Source organism: Mchenga conophoros, linkage group LG5 (assembly GCF_057382185.1).
Source record: "Mchenga conophoros isolate Kocher_MC1m ecotype Shallow Benthic linkage group LG5, M_conophoros_male_GT1.1, whole genome shotgun sequence".
In the NCBI taxonomy this organism is placed as follows: domain Eukaryota; kingdom Metazoa; phylum Chordata; class Actinopteri; order Cichliformes; family Cichlidae; genus Mchenga; species Mchenga conophoros.
In genome coordinates, this window is record NC_140530.1 from 10543901 (window position 1) to 10562167 (window position 18267).

Consider the following 18267-nt stretch of genomic DNA (forward strand, 5'->3'; position numbering starts at 1 on the left):
CCTGTACTCTGTGGCCAGCAGGGTATAATTACATTTCCCCGTGGGGGCACCTCCGCCGCAGCAGCTCAGCCATATAGAGGGAAGAGATTGAAATCTGATTGCATTCGCACACAATAGTCGAATGGCTTTCCACACATAAACAGTGGGAATTGCATCTGCACACAGCGCACACTTATCCGACGCGACACAGGCACAAACACGGAGAAAGAACTACACCGATGTACTTCACCAGCGTGCTCCTAACAGTCCTGGGCTGTGCTTCTTTCTCATTGTGCTTCCAGAGAGGAGTGTCTGAGATGCTTCATTCAAGGAGTCCTTCTGCCTTTCTTCCATTTTAGCTGAGAGGAGCAGAAGCTCTCAGATTTACATACTGATCTCCTTGTGCCGCCTCAGCAGGACCTGCTAACAGCAGCTTATAGACACAGATGAACAGGGATTCACGTGGCCACTACTTATTGTCTGGATAAAGAGGGTTTCTGTGCTCTTCAGTGAGAAGTACAACCCTAGATTGCTGGTTAAAACTTGAAAACATATTTCCTATAAAACATGAAGCAGTGTTTTACTTAAAAATCTCTGAATACAGTCGTATACACCCAACATATTCATTAAGCCCAATATATAATTAATGCCACAGCCGATATATCACAAGGTCTAACGTGGCGGTATACGTTAGGTTTTTGTTTTCCCACCCCCTCCTTTCTGCCTCTTTTCAGTGGACTATGTTATGTTTAAACAGCCAATTGCCAAGATTTGCCATTAATTAGTCATTCTAAAAGAAATGCTGAGTGCACAAGTAGAGGCTATAGAATAACAACAATGTTTAACCGCAAATTCTGCAAAAGTCTGAATTTACTATGGCTGCCCTGTGGTTTACACAACCAAAACAGGAGGAGAAGCTCTTTTGTTCTCCTCAGTATCTATTGGTAGCTTACCCCAGGTAGCTGAATTGCTGGATGATGCAACCACAACAGTAGCTGTGACAACTCTACCTGACAATAGAAAATGAGCCCCATTCCTCCGTCGGGGGAGATAAAAAGAAAATAAAAAGAGAAGAAGGTGGCGAGTGTTAGGGACCAAAAACAAGAGCAAACCTCGGGCCGGCATGCATTTTTTTTAACAAGAGATTTAAACAGGAAATTTATATGGTATTATTTCTACTATATCAGTAAGTAACACAGTCTGTTTAGTTATTAGGCTTAAACAAGTGTGTTATTCAGTGTTGTGTTTCTAACAGTGGCACTGAGGAGGATTGTGGGGGAAGTTTCTATTGTCACTTTAATGGCAGCCCAGTGAGTTTATCTGTCATTCTAAGTGAAGATATGCCTAAAAACAAAGGGACCGGGAACATTTTAGCTAGACTGTGTAGGAAATGTAAGGGGCCAGGAAATGGAGCAGGTGAAGTAAACCATCGCATGCAGAGGGTTGAATGAAGCTAATGGGTGACATTAGCTTTACGACCCTCTAATCTAACCACCCTGTGTATAACCACAAAAGGTCAAGGTGGCAATAAAAAGAGCAGACACCAGCGCTGCTCCAGTCGCCCGTGGGCCCTCAGAGCCCATCCTGCAGTGTCACCTTGGCTGCTGTCACCGATATCTGCCACCTGTCACCACTCTGCCCCCGTGCCCAGGGATGAGGCTGTGCTGACAATAGGTTTGTCGATAGCACTTCCTCCCCAGAGTGAAGATGGGGGAACGTGTCCTCTGTTTTCATCAACAGCTTGAGTCAAGCGTGTGGGATTAACATACAATACATATTCATGCTGCTGTCTCACTTTGACACTAGACTCACATCGCTAGTTCTCCTGCACATTTTCAAGCCATTTTTACAAATGGCGTGTCAAGAACCCCATTTTTGCCGGGAGCCCCACATGGCCTCTTATGTATTCACAACACGGCCGCTGCAAACAACATCAACAGGTCTCAAGGTCGTCACTCCCACTGATTGTGCCTGTGTTTTTGTGTGTGTGTGTGTGGAATTCATGTGTCTAAGAAAGAGTGTGTGAACAAAAGAACAAAACTAAGAGGAAAATGGCTGATGGTTGACGGAGTGCTCTGCATGTGCTGGGTGTGCATGAGCACAAATTTTGCACTGAACGTGCAATCGCTGCATGTCTGCAATTAAGTCAGCACAAATAAGCGACTGTAATTTCACATCCCATTACATTAGTGAGTGTAACCCTGCAATTACTGCTTAGTGTGTGCAAACATAAATATGAACAAAACATCATGTAGGTGTGTGCATGTGTACGAGAGTAAGTGTATAGCATAAAGATGGAGTCTTAAAATGTCCGGGGATTAGCCGACAGGTAGACTAAATGGGAGCATCCTCCTTCAGTCCACTGGCATGTTAGTGAGAAAAGAGGCCAGTTGATGTGGGGGTTAGAGCTTCCATGGCAGAGTGCGTTGTGATAAATAATGAATGCTTTAAGAACAGATCTCTGAAGCTTCTTTACTTTCCGTCCATTCCTCCATCTTTGCGTTTGTTCACCCCATATCACTACAAAGAACACGGGACGTTCAGCAGTCTCTGTCATTAATATTGCAGCCACTAGGTCATCCCCTGACTCTGTTGCTCTTAACCATCACCACTTGGTGGTGACACAGCCTTTTGACCCATAAAGACGTTAAAACAGTGATACGAGTACATTCACAGGGACCAGACTAAAGCTGTGCAGGTTCTTACAGGAGTGGCAGCGGCTGCATTTAACGAAATGGCGATTCAAGATTGAAGGAGTCCGTTTGCAAATTGAGGTTTACTCAGTGTAAAGCATTCAAAATTGGACTGGTCTTTTCTTGGGAAAAAGTTCAGATTTTCACTCTAATTTTACACCACACAGTATTCAGCAACAGTCAGGATTATATTTGGCTGAGTAAATACAAAGCAACGAAAGCATTTCTCAAAACTGGGAAATATGAGGACAAAGAGAAGTTTATAAATAGGATGTAACACCAAGACAGACGAAATAACAGTAAAAGCTGCACTGACTTGTTTCAGTGGATAAAGTAGACACTTGCAGATTCTCAGCACAGCTGCTGTTAAAGCTGCTTTTCGGTGGCATATTATAAGGCATGCTGAAACATGAAAAACACTTATAGAGACAATCGCTTAAAAACCAAATTAAAGCCCCCAAACTACCAACTTGTTCCACCAAATAAACAGCAGCTTATCCCCTTACTGCTCCGATTCAAAGCCAGATACTCCAGTGCATCCGATGAACAGTCCCATCTCTCTTACCACAATAAGCAGTGCCGTTAGCGACTCCACGCATAAATCTCAGAGGCGAACAGAATGGATCAGAGCATTCAAGTGTAAACTAGGGCAAAGCTCCAGCACTGTACCTTCTAGATACGCTACTCTGAAAGCAAGTCCTGTGGAGGAACAAGCAATCACATACTGAGGGATACACATGCTGTCCCCAGTCATCTATGACAAATCCACACACAGGCACAGATAAAAATGCACACACCTGTTTGGCCAGTCAAGTACCATCCAGCTTCGTCTGGTCCGGTCAGATCGGGTCCGCTGTACTAGCAGAGCGAGGAGATCGTCTCACCCCACACACAGCCCGGTGCAGACAGCTCACTGTTATAGATGCACTGACAAGTGAAAGGAGGGAGGCGTGGTTTCACATGAGATAAATAAAAGAGGGAGGGAAAAAGGGAGGAGAGAGGCTCCCTCAATCTACAATTCAATTTCACCCTCGCTCCCTTTCTCAGCAGCATTTTTGTCCACTTCTTTTGGAATATTGTTGTTGTTATTCGAGCACGTCTTTTCCGTCTTCCTACCTGGCTGTTACCCATTAGTTTTAGCTGTGCTTCTGCTCTCTTTCTTCCTGTTGGGTCTGATTCACAGGGCAGTAATGTTTGTGGGCATTGTGTGTGTGTGCATATATATCTGTGTGTGTGTGCCTGCGTGCGCGCATCCACGCAAGACAGTGAACCAGGGCAGCTCCGGCCATCTGTTGGAGCCTGGGAGCTTCACCTATTCACAGTCTCATAAAGGCAGAGGCACACAGAGGAAAAAGAGAGAAAAGAATGGGAGGGAACAGAGGATCAATCTTAGTGCCGCAGGGTTGAGGAGGAAAAGGCACAGCCTGGCACACACACCATATCTATCAGACTGGCACCTCTGAGGAGAGCTGGCGTGGGCACGCCTGCTCACTGGGTCGAAGCAGCACAGGGGATTTGGCTCGCAGTGCATGGGCATGCAGATAGAAAAGAAACCCACACCACAATCAATTTATATACAAGCACACAGAAGGGATACATGGGAGAGTTCACACACTCAGAAATCCTCCAAACTGATTCTCTTTTTGACAAAACAAACAGGATCAATCAAGATGGATAATCCTACAAGCTCACAGAGACAAGGAGATGGAGGGCTGGGGATAATTCTAACAACCCGCACCGAAAGTCTGCCCCGAGTCCTTCCATCACAGCAGAGCTAAAGCAGGCGTTTTCCTGCTCAGTTGAAGCCTGGTATTTCTCCTGAGTGCCGGTGTCACTTCCTATCCCTGACCAGGAAAGAGAGGTGCAGCGGAGGGTGGCAGAGGGTGGAGGCATTCATCATTGTCTCCACCAGCCATCCCATGATGGATGCGCCTGTTTATCCCTCTCTGCAGGTTATTTAGATGCAGTCACAGCCAGAAAGATTAGTGATGGAAAACCTCTGCACCTCTTTGCCTCCCCTCCCAAACCATCTAATCAATAACACTCTTATCAATTATCTGCATTTTGAGGTATTTCTCCATGGAAATTTGAAGCAGTGAGAGAAAGAGAGATTAATTGTCCACCCCCTCCTAGCGTTTTCAATTACATCATCTGCAATGGATCATCTATCTGTCACTTTGTCATACTTAGGCTATTTGTGTCGCTGCAAAGAGATGAAACCGTGTTGTTTTGGAAAAATAATAAATAAATAAACCAAACAGTATTTTTCTGGCCATGACTGTCCTTTTGGAGATGAAGAACAAGCAATTTAGAGCAAGGGATTTGCATGCCATTTGAGGATGAAGAAAATTATGTTTCCTGCTTCCACATAAGATTCATTCAACACTAATCCTGATTAAAAAACACATTCAAAAGCATTGTCACACAAGCCAATTGGAAGCATAAGCCCTTTGTAAAAATGGATTAGGCTGCTCTAATATTTTTCATAATAATCTTAAAACAAAATATACTTCTGTAAAATTATTTATTTCTTCAATATATGCATATGAGATTATGTCTGCGACTCTGGGACTGCTTACATAAAGGAGCCATCTAGCTGTTCTTACATGCCAAATTACAAACAATGCCCCAGAGATAGCCATGTTTTTCCTGAACGGTGCAGACATGCCAACACAGCAGCCCAGTGACGCCACTTCAGCACATGCTTAATTGATGCCCACTCTCCGTCTCTGCTGCCTCCTCTCACGCACTCTTAAGCTGTGCCATCCTACCAACTTGTAACTTCATGCAAATCAACAGACATGTAAACCATGAATATCGTGGATAATGCACAGACAGAGTAAATTCTCTATCTAAACAAAGGTGACTTTTTTCAGCCCAACTGCATTCGAAGAAAGTTCCACAGAGGCGAGGAAGAAAAGACACGGAAAGAAATGGAAAGACTAAAATACGATGCGAAGGAAGACAATAAATGTCTTTATGCTGACACAGAGAAAATTCAGCACAGGAAGGGTCCAGACAGCGGGGAACACGTTTTACATTTCTGTTTTCTGCTTCATTTGACACAAAGTGGGAAAGGCCTTGTGCACAACCTTCGCATGATAAGGTGGGGCAGGTGCATAAATAAAAATGAATGATTTCACTTCTGATAGAACAAAAAGACAGCTCTCTTCTATCATGCTGAGATCTTGTCCTTGGCTGTGAGTGTGCTTTTACAAATGAGTTCGTTTCCTTTCTGCACTGTGTGCGCCAGGCTGATAAAAATATTCCCTGTCAGCTGGCTACATGACGAGGGGAGGACTCGGTGCAAATGAAACAGACCCTCTTACTACCTTCTCTTCACCGGCGCTCTCTATCTTTGAGAGCTCTACTCCTATTATTTTCTTGGTAAGGGCCACTTGGTTCGAGGCTGACTTCTCTTCACCACCACTATCACCCTGGCCTTTGTGCATTTATGGAAGGCGGCCGGGCCGGATGGAGTGCTGGGCCGGGTGCTAAAAGACTGTGCTGCGGACCTGGCGGACGTCTTCACCTCTATATATAACACCTCGTTGTCCTGTTCACTGGTACCATCCTGTTTCAAAGCAGCAACCATCGTTCCCATCCCAAAACAGTCAAATGTCACATGTCTGAACGATTTCAGACCTGTGGCACTCACCCCCATTCCCGCCAAATGCCTGAAGAGACTGGTCATTAAACACATCAGAGCTGCTTTTCCACCATCCCTGGACTCGCACCAGTTTGCATACAGGGAGAACCGGTCAACCGAGGATGCGATCGCCACAGTGCTGCACACATTACTGAAGCACTTGGAACACAGGAACACCTATGCACGGCTCCTCTTTGTAGACTACAGCTCGGCTTTTAATACCATCCGGCCATACAAACTCCGTCCCAAACTCCACCAACTGGGACTTAACTCCTCTCTGTGCAACTGGATTGTGGACTTCCTCACTAACCGTAGACAGAGTGTCAGAGTGGGTAAGAACACCTCTTCCACCCTTGTGGTCAACACCGGTGCCCCTCAGGGGTGTGTTCTGAGCCCTCTGCTATACACTCTCTTCACCCATGACTATATTTCCTCCTGCGCGTCCAATCTCATTGTTAAGTTTGCAGATGACACTACAGTGCTCGGACTTATATCCAACAATGATGAGACAAACTATAGGACAGAGGTGCAACAACTAGAGTCATGGTGCCACGACAATAACTTGGTCTTAAACACCAAAAAGACCAAGGAGATCATTGTAGATTTCCGGAAGAGGGGCCATAACAACCATCTGCCTCTCTTCATTGGCAGTGAGGCGGTGGAGAGGGTGAGCAGTTTTAAATTCTTGGGGGTAACTGTGACCGAGGACCTGTCCTGGGGCAACCATATCACCTCAGTTGTACGGAAGGCCCAACAGCGCCTCTACTACCTGAGGAGACTGCGGAGCGCACACATTCCCAGATCTCTGATGTTGAACTTCTACAACTGTGCCATCAGCAGCGTTCTGACGTATGGATTTCTAGTGTGGTTCCCCAGCTGCACCAAGGCTGATCAGCAAGCACTCCAGCGGGTGGTGAAAGAAGCTGGCAGAATTATTGGAACAAGTCTGCCAGAGATCAGTAATATCTTCCCCACTCGCTGTCTGAGGAGGGTGCACAGTATCCTGCGGGACCAACATCACCCTGCGCGCCACCTTTTCCATCTGCTGCCCTCAGGGAGAAGGTACAGGTCTATACAGGCCAGAACATCCAGACTGGCCAACAGCCTGTATCCACAGGCTGTGAGGCTCCTGAACTCTCTGCCCCCCTCTCACGGACAATAACCATATCCAACTTCTTAATAGCAATGAACTGGTCTGCATTGGTGCATCATATCTTTATTCTCTTCCCCCTCCTGCCCCCCCCCCTCTTTCTTAAATAGATAACTATCATATCTGATATCATATCTCACAGTACAATAATATTGAATGGGTTGCATTGTTGTATTTTGTCATGTTTCTCAGGTCTTTGTCTGAATTTCTACGAACATTATTGCTAAGGATTGTCTTATTGCATTGGAGTCACACTGGGTTAAATATGTACACTTGGGTTTTAAGGGGTATTTATTATTTTCTTCTTTTTTTTTGGGTTGTATGGAAGCCCCAAACGCAATTTCATTGTTCTTGACAATGACAATAAATAAATAAATACTAAATACTAAATACTAAATTTATGAATCCCTGGTTGATCTGAGGGTGTGTGAGTTTACAAGTAGGTCCTGTGCATTGAGACAGCACTACATCACCACAACCACATTATGATGAGAAACAGAAAGAAAACAGCGAGAAAAAGAAGAGAAGAACCCAGGAGCTGACTACATGGGGACTTCAGGACACAAGATTGACAGAACTGAGCATGAGAGAAGTTCTCCTAAAAAACAAAATAAAAAAACACGACTGCAGGTATAATAGTAAACCTCCGAGCACACAGCTTCAGAGGCAGGGAACCAAATTACCCAGTCTATCATCCTCCTAAGCTTGCATAGGCTTAAACATAATAATAATCCTAAAAATACAAGACCTTGAAAGAAACACTGTGCACACACATCAGAGCATTAAACATATGTATGACCAGGGGCTAACTCTTTTAACTTACTGCAAATACAAATAGTGTAAAGAATCACATTCTGCAGCTGTGCTCATTGCTCCCGGATGTTTCCTCGGTGCATGTTTCTGTGGCACAGAAGGTCGTCACAACAGCAGAATAGATTAGCTGACTTAGCCCTACATCATTACATCCCTCCATGCCACACATCGCCCTGTCATGTCCAATGTAATTTCCTCTTATTTATTTCATCCTTCCCGTCACTGCCACATCACACGCTCCCACTGAAAATATAAATAGTTCATAAGTCTGTTATGAGCGGCCATTGTTTTCTAGTGCCGAGTTCCATACCCTGAGGTGATGTTATAATTCATTTATGAATGTCCCACAAATCTGAATGGTACAATTAAAAAGAACAGAGGCTTCAGCAAAGTCCTCAGTGCAGATTTTAAATTTAATTGCTAAGCGTTTGGTTATTTCACACTGAAGAAAGTCTGAATAAGACCAACTAAATGCTCTGCAATAAAATATAAAATCTACAAGAGAACAACTGTGGGAAAGCCTTTGTCTCCCTTTGTTCGACAAGAACTACAGATTTCATTCTAGTTTTTAGGTCGTACACAGAACTCTCAAAACGTCAAGGACAAATAACAACAAACACAGACACACAAAGGAAAGCAAAAGTTAAAAAAAATGGTGTCCTGGTTGAACAGGTTTGATTATCCGTGTAGACATGGAAAACACTGGGATTTATCTAGTTACCAACAATATAAGATATGCCTTTGTCTGACAGTTCAAAATATTCTGGAAAAGACTGTTGTACCTAAGCAGTAGCTTGACAGCCGTGCCGCACTGCTTCTATCGTTCTTGTTAGTACAAAACAGTACACGATTTGTTGATCTGCCAAAACAGTGTGCTGTCAACATTACTACATGGTGTACTAACACATAGTAATTAGAATTGGGACACCCCGCCAGGCTTGCTAACTGAGCCCATGTTATGTGATCATCAGCCAGCAGGGGGAGGCGAACTCAGGGCTTCATGGAATAAATCTTCCGCTGTGCATCAAGAGTATAAAAGAACCCAAATGCATTACTTGAAGGTGGGAAAAGCAACTGAACTGATTGAAAATGCTCAAATGGTGCTTATGCTAAAACTGAATCCCCACTTTTCCATATTCCTCGTGTACCTGCATAATGTTTTTTTTTCACTCATAAACCCATGTTTATATAATTAAGGAAACAGAAAGTCAAAAACTGTGCATGTCTCTTTCTTTATGTGATACTCTATATTTTCACTGGCTATTTGGTGTTTGTGTGCGACAGGCATTGGCAGCAGTGAGTCAACAAACTAAGCATACGTTTGAATGATTCATTTTCTTTGCCAGTATGACTATAGGCAGCGTTGTCAGGTATATGTACTCCATTTTGCTCTAAATGTTTAAGCACAGAGCTTTCAGTTTCTACTATATTATGTTTTTAACCTCTTCATATTTTTCCCATAGTACAGTTTAGCTGCCCGTATATTTATCAATGTTTGAAATCAGTCAGATGCTGCCAACACCATCCTTCTCGTGTGAAAGTGCAGGGGAAACTTGTTGACTTAGTGAAATGATGACCAGTATGGTGTGACTGCTTATCCTGACTGCAGATGTTGCGGTAAGTGAATCCCGTTTTTATTTTTAATTTTCATTTATTGGCTGTTATAAATGCAGATACTGACATCTGCACAGCATCAATGCGGTTAGCTCGTTAGCGTCAGCACCGTCCAGCCCCACGCACGGGGCAATCCGCGCTAACTCGCCAACGGAGATTTGCCACATTATTGCGGTTAGGGCGTGAATGTCATTTTAACTAGATTAACGCTGGCATCTGTTCTTGCTCATGAAGATATCGCCAGAATATAGCAGACAAGGATGATTAGTGGTGAAGGCTGAGCCCTTTCAAGGGATTTGGTGGGAGGCAAACAATGAAGGCAAATACACTCTGGCAACCAGGCAGGAGGCCAGAAGTAAAGATGAAGACACTATAGGATCCAGGCAGGAGGCCAACAGAAGAGATGGAACCACTCTGAAGGCCATGCAGGTGGCCTACTGAGAAGGCCAGACCTCAAAGGTGGGTGAACTCTGGACCAGAGTACTACTAGACAGACACATGTTCCCCAGCTAGGAGTTCAGCCAACTCTACAGGAAGAATAGGTGAAGGCTATGGCAAATGTTAGGTCAGTCGCGTCAGCAGATATTTATACATTTATGAAACCTTGACATTACTGAACCACCTTTTCTAGTGTGTGCTCTCTTCAAAATGGGCCCCCAGAGTTCAGACTCCTGAGAACAACTGGAATCAGGCATGAGGTTTGCAATTATAGGGAGTGGTCGAGGTAGGAGGTTAGAAGTCCCAATTGCTAACATACTCAGGATCTAGAAGTGACAGGTGGCTCACCAGTTAGTGACTAGCTACCTGGGGAACTTGAGCAGGGTGGTGTGGAAACAGAGCCAGCTTAACCATCTGGATTGTTTCAGAAACTAGATCAGCCATTGGGAAGAAGCAGGGACAGGCAACAGGCTGGAAGTTGGTGCAGGCAGCAGGCTACTGGGCCACTAGCTAGCCAAGTCAGGAGGAGGCTTGAGGATGTTTTTTTTACTACTAGGCACATGATAATCTTAGCTTGAAGACTACTAGAAGACTTGCCAGCGCTTCCCTGCTTACAAAAATAAATCAATTCCACTATATTATGGATGAATAAGTCCATAGGTCCACGGTTAAGCATGGACCTGTGGACTTATTTATGCTACAGTTTAACCAGAGGACATTGCTTACTCAACTTTTTTGAACTTTTCAGAAAAGAAAAAAGATTTAGGATGTGGAAACAGAAACAAAAGTCTGAAAGAGAATACACATTTACACAGTGAGACAAAAACAAAACTAACAACAACAGCAAGTGGAAGGTGAAAACACAAAAAATCCAAAAACACCTGACAGGAAGAAACAAGGAATACAAAATGAAAATGGTTCCAGTGGTTGACTACTGACAGTACAAAGATGATCCAGCAACAAGGGGGGGATCAGCAAGTGGTATATAAACAGAGAACCCTGGTGGGAAAATAAAGACAGCAAGCACAACAGAATGACATGAATGAAGGCGAGCGCTTCCAAACAACACACACAAACATGACACATCTTTGGAATCCAAAGTTTGGTTTTGCAAATCTCAACCTTTGAAACTATTTGTGGCATAATTACTACATGCATGTAGATATGCTGAAGGAATCCATTACCTTTGCATTAGAAACAGGCTTTTGGAAGTAACCAAATTGAAGCTGAGAAATAAATACAAATCCTGAGTGGAAGAGCTCGCTTGTAGAGAATCATTAGGTTTCTTTCCATAATATTGTAGAGTCTTTGTTCTTTAGTGTCTTGTGACCTGAGAAAACTGGTATGGTGAACTTGTGATATATAAATAAAAATGAACGGAAATAAATTGGAAATTTTATGATGAAGGAAAAAGCCAAAAAACGCAAAACAACCCTCCCACAAACAAATCGAAGCTAACTTAAAGACTCCAGGCCTTTAAACACCTCGAGTGTTTATAGGTTCACAGTAAAGGAAAGTGTTGCAAAAAGTGGACGACAGATTTTCTCATTCATGTGTACAGAAGCAAACACTAAGCTACACATTTCGTTCCCATCCGTGCATGTGCAGCAGCAGCGCAGCGGTTAGGGAACTGTTAGCAGACTGTGGGATCCACAGATCAAAGAGTGGCCCCCCGTCGTGGTCTGCGGTCCCAAGGAACACAAGCCGACATGGACCACAGCCAGCATTCACATCTCCAGCTAATTAACAGAAACCTCTTTGACGCTGTGTTATTTGCATTCCTAATGTACAGCACCCAGAGCAATATCTGCCACACATATTAAATAAGAAGTGCTTGTGGGTTTGTCTAACAAGGCACCCCAGTGTTTTTAGCACAAATACATTTGTAATCACTTTAAAATGATGTGAGGGCGGCTACACAGAGGAGCTGAATTACTAAGAAATGGGTGAATTTTACAATATAATTAAATGAACATTTTTTATGAACTTGCTCGCTACATATTCTCAGATCTTTATTTGGAGACACATCGCATCACAAAGCCACTCTACTTGCACACCTGTTGTAACACAAAACAATGCGTACACTCAGTCACACGGGACTCTCACCGTTTGCTGAAATTTCAAGTGCCTTGAAGTATCCTTGTAATCTGTGCACTCACCGTAGTGGAAGAATGGCCTGAATTATAAAGCCGGCAGCTTTAAATGGCTATGATTAGCAAGCAGGCGTGTTGGGTGTCTTCAATGGTTAATTACTTGTTTGCACCAGAGTAGACCTCACATCTTTTTTGTATGGCTCTCTGTGTGTGCAAACAAACACTGGCTGGCGTGCAATAAGGAGCTGTCAGGGTGTGGGGAAGGGCTTGGTGTAAGGACTCACATCACAAGGCAAGGGCAACACTGCTGGGAGCTTTCTGCTAATGTGTGAGTATGTTTATTACTTTTTTATAGCACTAAATGTTTCAAAATCATTAGAAAAACTTCTGCGCGCTCTTCTTCAAGAGGCTAATTTGGGCTCTGATGTTCTCTTTGTGGTTTCGATTTTGCAGTTATGTAACTGTACGGGTTATGGTTAAAAGCCCTCACTGCCTGTGTTTACATGAGCACACATCTAACAGCAGAGACAAATGGGAATTGAGCTGCAGCATTCTCGCAGCATATGGACCATTTGCTGCCAGCTAGCTACGGCAGAATGACACCTGTACAGCACACTGCGATAACACAGCCGCCGTCATCTCCTTTCGTTGTGCCCTGAAAAAGAAATGTTTGGCATACATCCTTTTCTTATCACCGCCCTCTGGCCACTGCTCCACTGCTGCCCTAAAACAGCCCTGTAAGCAGACTAAAGACAAGTGGGAGGATGAAGTAGCACCTTTCTCTCCCCCATGAGAAATGAAATGATGAATTGTGTAAAATCTCATTTGGCACCTAATATTAAAAGTCGAAGATTAAGCCAGCAAAGCAAAATGCAGAAAAGAGCTGATGTAGACAGAGCAGAGGAGGGCCCATTAGAGGAACGCTCCTGTCTGTCTTTCTGTCCAGCTGGGTGACACCTCGCCCCTTAATGAGCTGTCTGAAGTCAAACAGGAGAAATACCAACACAATAAATTACCAGCCTCATCCCTCCCTGTTTGCCTTCACTCAGATATGGCTGAGTAATCGTACTATCTGGACCTGAATCGTCCAGAATGAGATTCTGTCAAATCACATTCTACAATCCACGGGGCCATTTGCATAACTACATTTGATGTTTCCAGCAATACTGGTGACATGTTTTTCTTCAGTTAATTAGATTTTGGAATTACTTTTCCGAAAGGGAAAAGAAAAATATTGCCATTTGGAAGTGACAAGATAAAATTGTGTATATGGATAATTGCGTGGCAGTGTTGGAATTAGAGCTGGAGAGAGAAGGTATTTTTGCAGTTGTGAGCTAATACTCTATTCCAATTTCAGTCTGTTTAGCATGCACGCTCTGAACTGTTCCCTCTGACACGGCAAACCTCATTAAGATAGAGCAAAGTAATTCACTTGAGAACGAGAGCTAATTCTTCATATCTTTTTTTTTTCTTCTTAGAGATATAGAGACAAACTAGAATTTTTAGTGAGTACACACACTTGAAGGTAGCGCTCTCTCCTCAGCTCTTATCACAACACATTTACCACAGATCAAAGAGAAAAGGGAGAAGACGCAACCTTCAGCTACATTTGAACCGGTGCTGGTAGAAACAGAGCAGACTGAGCCCTTGTATGTCGAGCTTACTCTGGAAAAAACTGTCAAATAGAATGGACGTCTGAGCTGCATGAGACCAGTCTATGTGTGCATCTATTCCTGCTAATAAAGCACAGCTAACCTTTAGGAAGCACATGTGGAGGAGAAGGCAGGAGAGCAAATGGATAAGAGGAATAGGTGCAAGAGAGAAAGAAGGAGTGAGAGAAAAGAAAGGGACAATGCTGGGCCTGCAATGGGCAGACATCCATTAACCAAGCGCTCAGCATGGGATATGGCATTTACCAAGAACAGCCAAATGCCATGGCAATTAATCAGGGCCTTGAATGCCAGCTGTATCAATACCCCTTGTAGCCTTATGTGCAGGAGTGCAACACACACACACACCTGAAAAAGAGCTACATATATATTTTCTGTGTTTTCATGAGAAAGAAAACTGTGTAGATTTAGTGCTGTGGCTTGTCTCTAACCTTAATATTATCTCAAACTAGGACACACACGGAGAAATGGAATGAATACATCACTTACACAATCACAGTGAAAGGCCTGGGAGATGGCACACATTTTACTCTGCAGGGAGTTGCAAATTGCTTTTGAATAACCAAGGTCTAATTGACAGGAAAAGAATACGCTGTCACTTCGCTGGTGCGACTGTCATTAACACATTTTTCATTTTGTACATGCTCCAAGGCATTATTGTTTTGTTGGCCCCCAATCCTTCCCTGGTGCAGTGAATATGTTTTAAAATGGTTGTGAGCAGAATGTTAGCAACACAACACTCCCCGAGGGGAACAAAACACAAGAACAATCGGCTCATTAGAAGCAGAAACACTTCAAACTACAATATGGCTGGAATACACTCAGAGGAGAGACAGAGTCAGCGAGGGAAGAGCACAGATGGATGGATAGGAGGGACAGGGGGAGATAAAGGCACACCAGCAGAGGAGCAGAAACATTATGTTCGACACACAGAGAGCTTAGTGTGCACAAGAGAAATCTACCGTTGCGGTGAGGACGACTCCCGAACGGGAAGAGATTTGGGAGGGAGGTCTTATAATTAGATTACAGTAATCCAGTTAAGTGCTACCTGTTATACTGCATGTTTATACTGAGTTTAATATAAAGCAGTAATCACTTTATGCTCTCTGGAAGGTACTCAAAGGTATTTTCATATGGAAATGAGAATTTAGATAGCGAAAGCATGCTCTTTGAAGCAGTCTATCTCAAGTCTACACAAGTATTTAGCTCGTAGTAACAATGAAAGACAAGACCTTTGTTTGATTTACTATAGCAGAAAAAAGCAGAGCAGCTATTGGAGACTCTTTTCTTTTATCCCAGCGAGTCATAACAATGCGTCAGTGCGCCAGCACGAACAATATCAGAAATCTTTAACTGAAACAGCTAAAAAGAGTTTAGACCTATTAGTTCCTATCCATGCTGCACACAAACTCTGCTGAGGTTTTTGAGCATGTAGGTCACACTGGAGAAGTATCAAGATAAAGTATCCTTAAAATAGAATTGTCACCATTCGCTCCAGTCAAGCTGCAGTTTACATCTATGTTTCTACAGACTTGTGTAGAGAGGACCGTCAAAGGCTTTAGGGTCTAATTAGGTGGGAAACTTGAACATCATCTCCCTTTCTGTTCCTAAGTTATGATGCTGAAAATTATGTTTTATCGACAACGTTAAAATGTCTAATTAGCTCATCCATGAGTCCAGTTGAATGTTTATGCCAGAAAAAACAAGCTATACATGTTCATATGGAAGCATGAATGTCAGGCTACTACTCTCCCACGTACAAAAGAAAGGGAGAATGCACAGAAATGTGATGATCCAGCTTCATTGGAAAAAGAAAAAAAAAAACAACCAAAAAAAGACTAAATTTAAAAACCTCGTCGTCAAATTGCAGTTAGGTTATCTTGCAATATTTTCAAATCATATCATATACTTTGACATTAGCGAGCCACTACAGTTTTAAGAAGAAAAACATAATGTACAGTCACTGTACTTCAGCCAGGTACACACTGAGACACTGCCTGTTTAACTGAGTGTTTGCACTTGAAGAATTACCTCTACCCTCTTTATAGTCAGTTGTAATTACAAGCTGGTGTGAAGATAGTCCCTAAAGTGATACCAAAGATTTATACTTTAACACTCCAAAAGGGGACCAGTACTCATTAGAAATCTTACAAAATATTGCTTAAGCACATCAGCTTCTCTGAGGATCTGAATTCTTCCCCTTGCAACCAATATCTGTAATCTGGGCTTCCCTACCTTTTGAATGATTCCATCTGCCAGCCTTGTTTCTCCCCTGTGAAGACCTCTGTCATGCAGAGCTTCTTCTCTTTAACAAGTGTGCCTATAAAAAGAATAACAGTATAATTCAGAGCTTTTTGAAGGACCTTACTGTGACAGCTGCACTGAGACATGGATGTCCCAGATACCCCAAACAACTGTCCGAGCCATATCGCTGACCTGAGTCTGGGTTCTGTGTGAAAGGGAGGGACAGATGGAGAAAGGCTGGGAGAAACAGTGGGAGTATTTGACAGACACCAGCCTGTCTCTTAACATGCTAGATGTCTTGCAGCAATATAGAGGGAGGCTGAAACAGTTCTCGGGGTCTCTAATGTTTTGTTCAGAGATTAGAGTTGGCTAATATTTTCCGGGACACATCATTTATAATTCATTCAGTTTATTGAATCTCTCAAACATCACTCGCAGTCTATTAATATCACATTCACAGCTTGATGAAAGTGTTCTCCTGCATGACATAACTGCAAACACAAGCGGTTTGCGTTCATTGTTTGTTAGTCTGACAAAGATAAGATTTATAGACCAGCAGCAGGCAAACACTGGCTCCAAGGGCAAGTACGGCCATCGAATAAAAGCTGATGATCTCGCTGTTGTGCATCGTGACTGTGTATATGACTTGCATTAAACCCAAAACAGGTTGCTGTTTTGGGTTTAATGTTTTCCTCCTTGGTGGAGGAATAACAGCATCTTATTTTAATTAATGCATAAATGAAACAGTTCACTGACTGCTGAGTCTGGTAACCTATTAACTGCTTTTTAAGTCTCCTAGTGCAACACAAAGTGCGTCTATGAGTTGTTTTACTAAATAAACACAAAATTGGTGACTCATGCAGCTGAAAAAAGGAAAAAAAAAACCTTCCCTCAGATACAAGCCTAAAAGATCACTTTCATGTGATTTATTCCTAAAACAAAGCAAAACAAAACAAGCTAAAGCACTCATTGCTGAGAAAGCACGACCACTTCTTTAGGCATACATGCAGCTGGGATGAAGCATAATCTAAATATGAATTTAGCTTTAAAAACATGAGCAGTTTATTAGGGAGACAACGGGGATTCATGATATGGTTATGGCAAAAAAAAAAATCAAAATCAAAATCAAAAACGAAAGCATACTTTTCGTTGGCTTCTTATATATTTAGTATATTTATTTTCTCCTACAAATACACTACATTGACATACCTAACGGTCACATCCTCACTGCCCGGTGTTGTCGACCTGACGTGGGCTAGCATTATCTTGCAGCGACCTCTACCGACTATTCGTATTAAAGCGTCGCCGTCGAGTAAAGTGTGGACTAGCTAAGTGTTGAGCGCGGTTATGAGTGGATAACTGTTCAACACACTGCACACTGAGCAGTTCGCTGCATGTTTGCTGTCAGGATCTCTTGACACGTCGTGTTTAGATACCCACCTGACACACAAGATGGCGCCACCAGCTTTAGTGTGCTACTTTCACAACAGGCAGGCAGGCAGGAGTCGCTGTGGTGTACTTTCACCTGGCAGGACTGACTGAAAGGCATCAAATTATCTGCGTATTTCTTAAAAAATAAAATAAAATAATCAAAACTGTAGCTGGCTGCGGGGGTGAACTCCAGATTTGAGGTGTGTGGGATAATCTAGCATACTAACTTAATCCCTTCACATCACCCTTTTCCAAATGCATCCTCCATCCTCCTCCGTCTACATGAACCCCAGCACAGTTTCCTTATCCTTTAAATGTTTTCAATTAAATGCTTCAAATGCCATTTTCTGTGCATTAAGATAACAAAATGTCACAGAACAAAACAACACACACGCTCTTAATGTTTAACATTAGGAGCGTGTGGCACATGAAGCATATTGATGACAGGGGAGGAGGGGGGGCAAGGAGCCTTTAGCATTTCAGGCAAGTCAGG

At 43.0% G+C, this 18267-nt stretch overlaps 1 protein-coding gene across 4 annotated transcripts in view; it reads right to left on the reverse strand.

The window, feature by feature from the left end:
* Positions 1 to 18039, reverse strand: part of sulf2a (sulfatase 2a) — a 47839-nt gene extending 29800 nt beyond the window's left edge. For 2 of the 4 annotated variants that reach the window (XM_085273210.1, XM_085273206.1), the window contains exon 1: positions 3470 to 3599. The gene's annotated coding sequence lies outside the window, so the exon portion shown is untranslated. Of the gene's footprint in view, positions 1 to 3469; positions 3600 to 16334; positions 16420 to 17783 lie in introns of those variants that run through there. The other 2 variants (XM_085273208.1, XM_085273209.1) reach the window with 2 other exon arrangements.
* Positions 18040 to 18267: the final 228 nt, after the last annotated feature.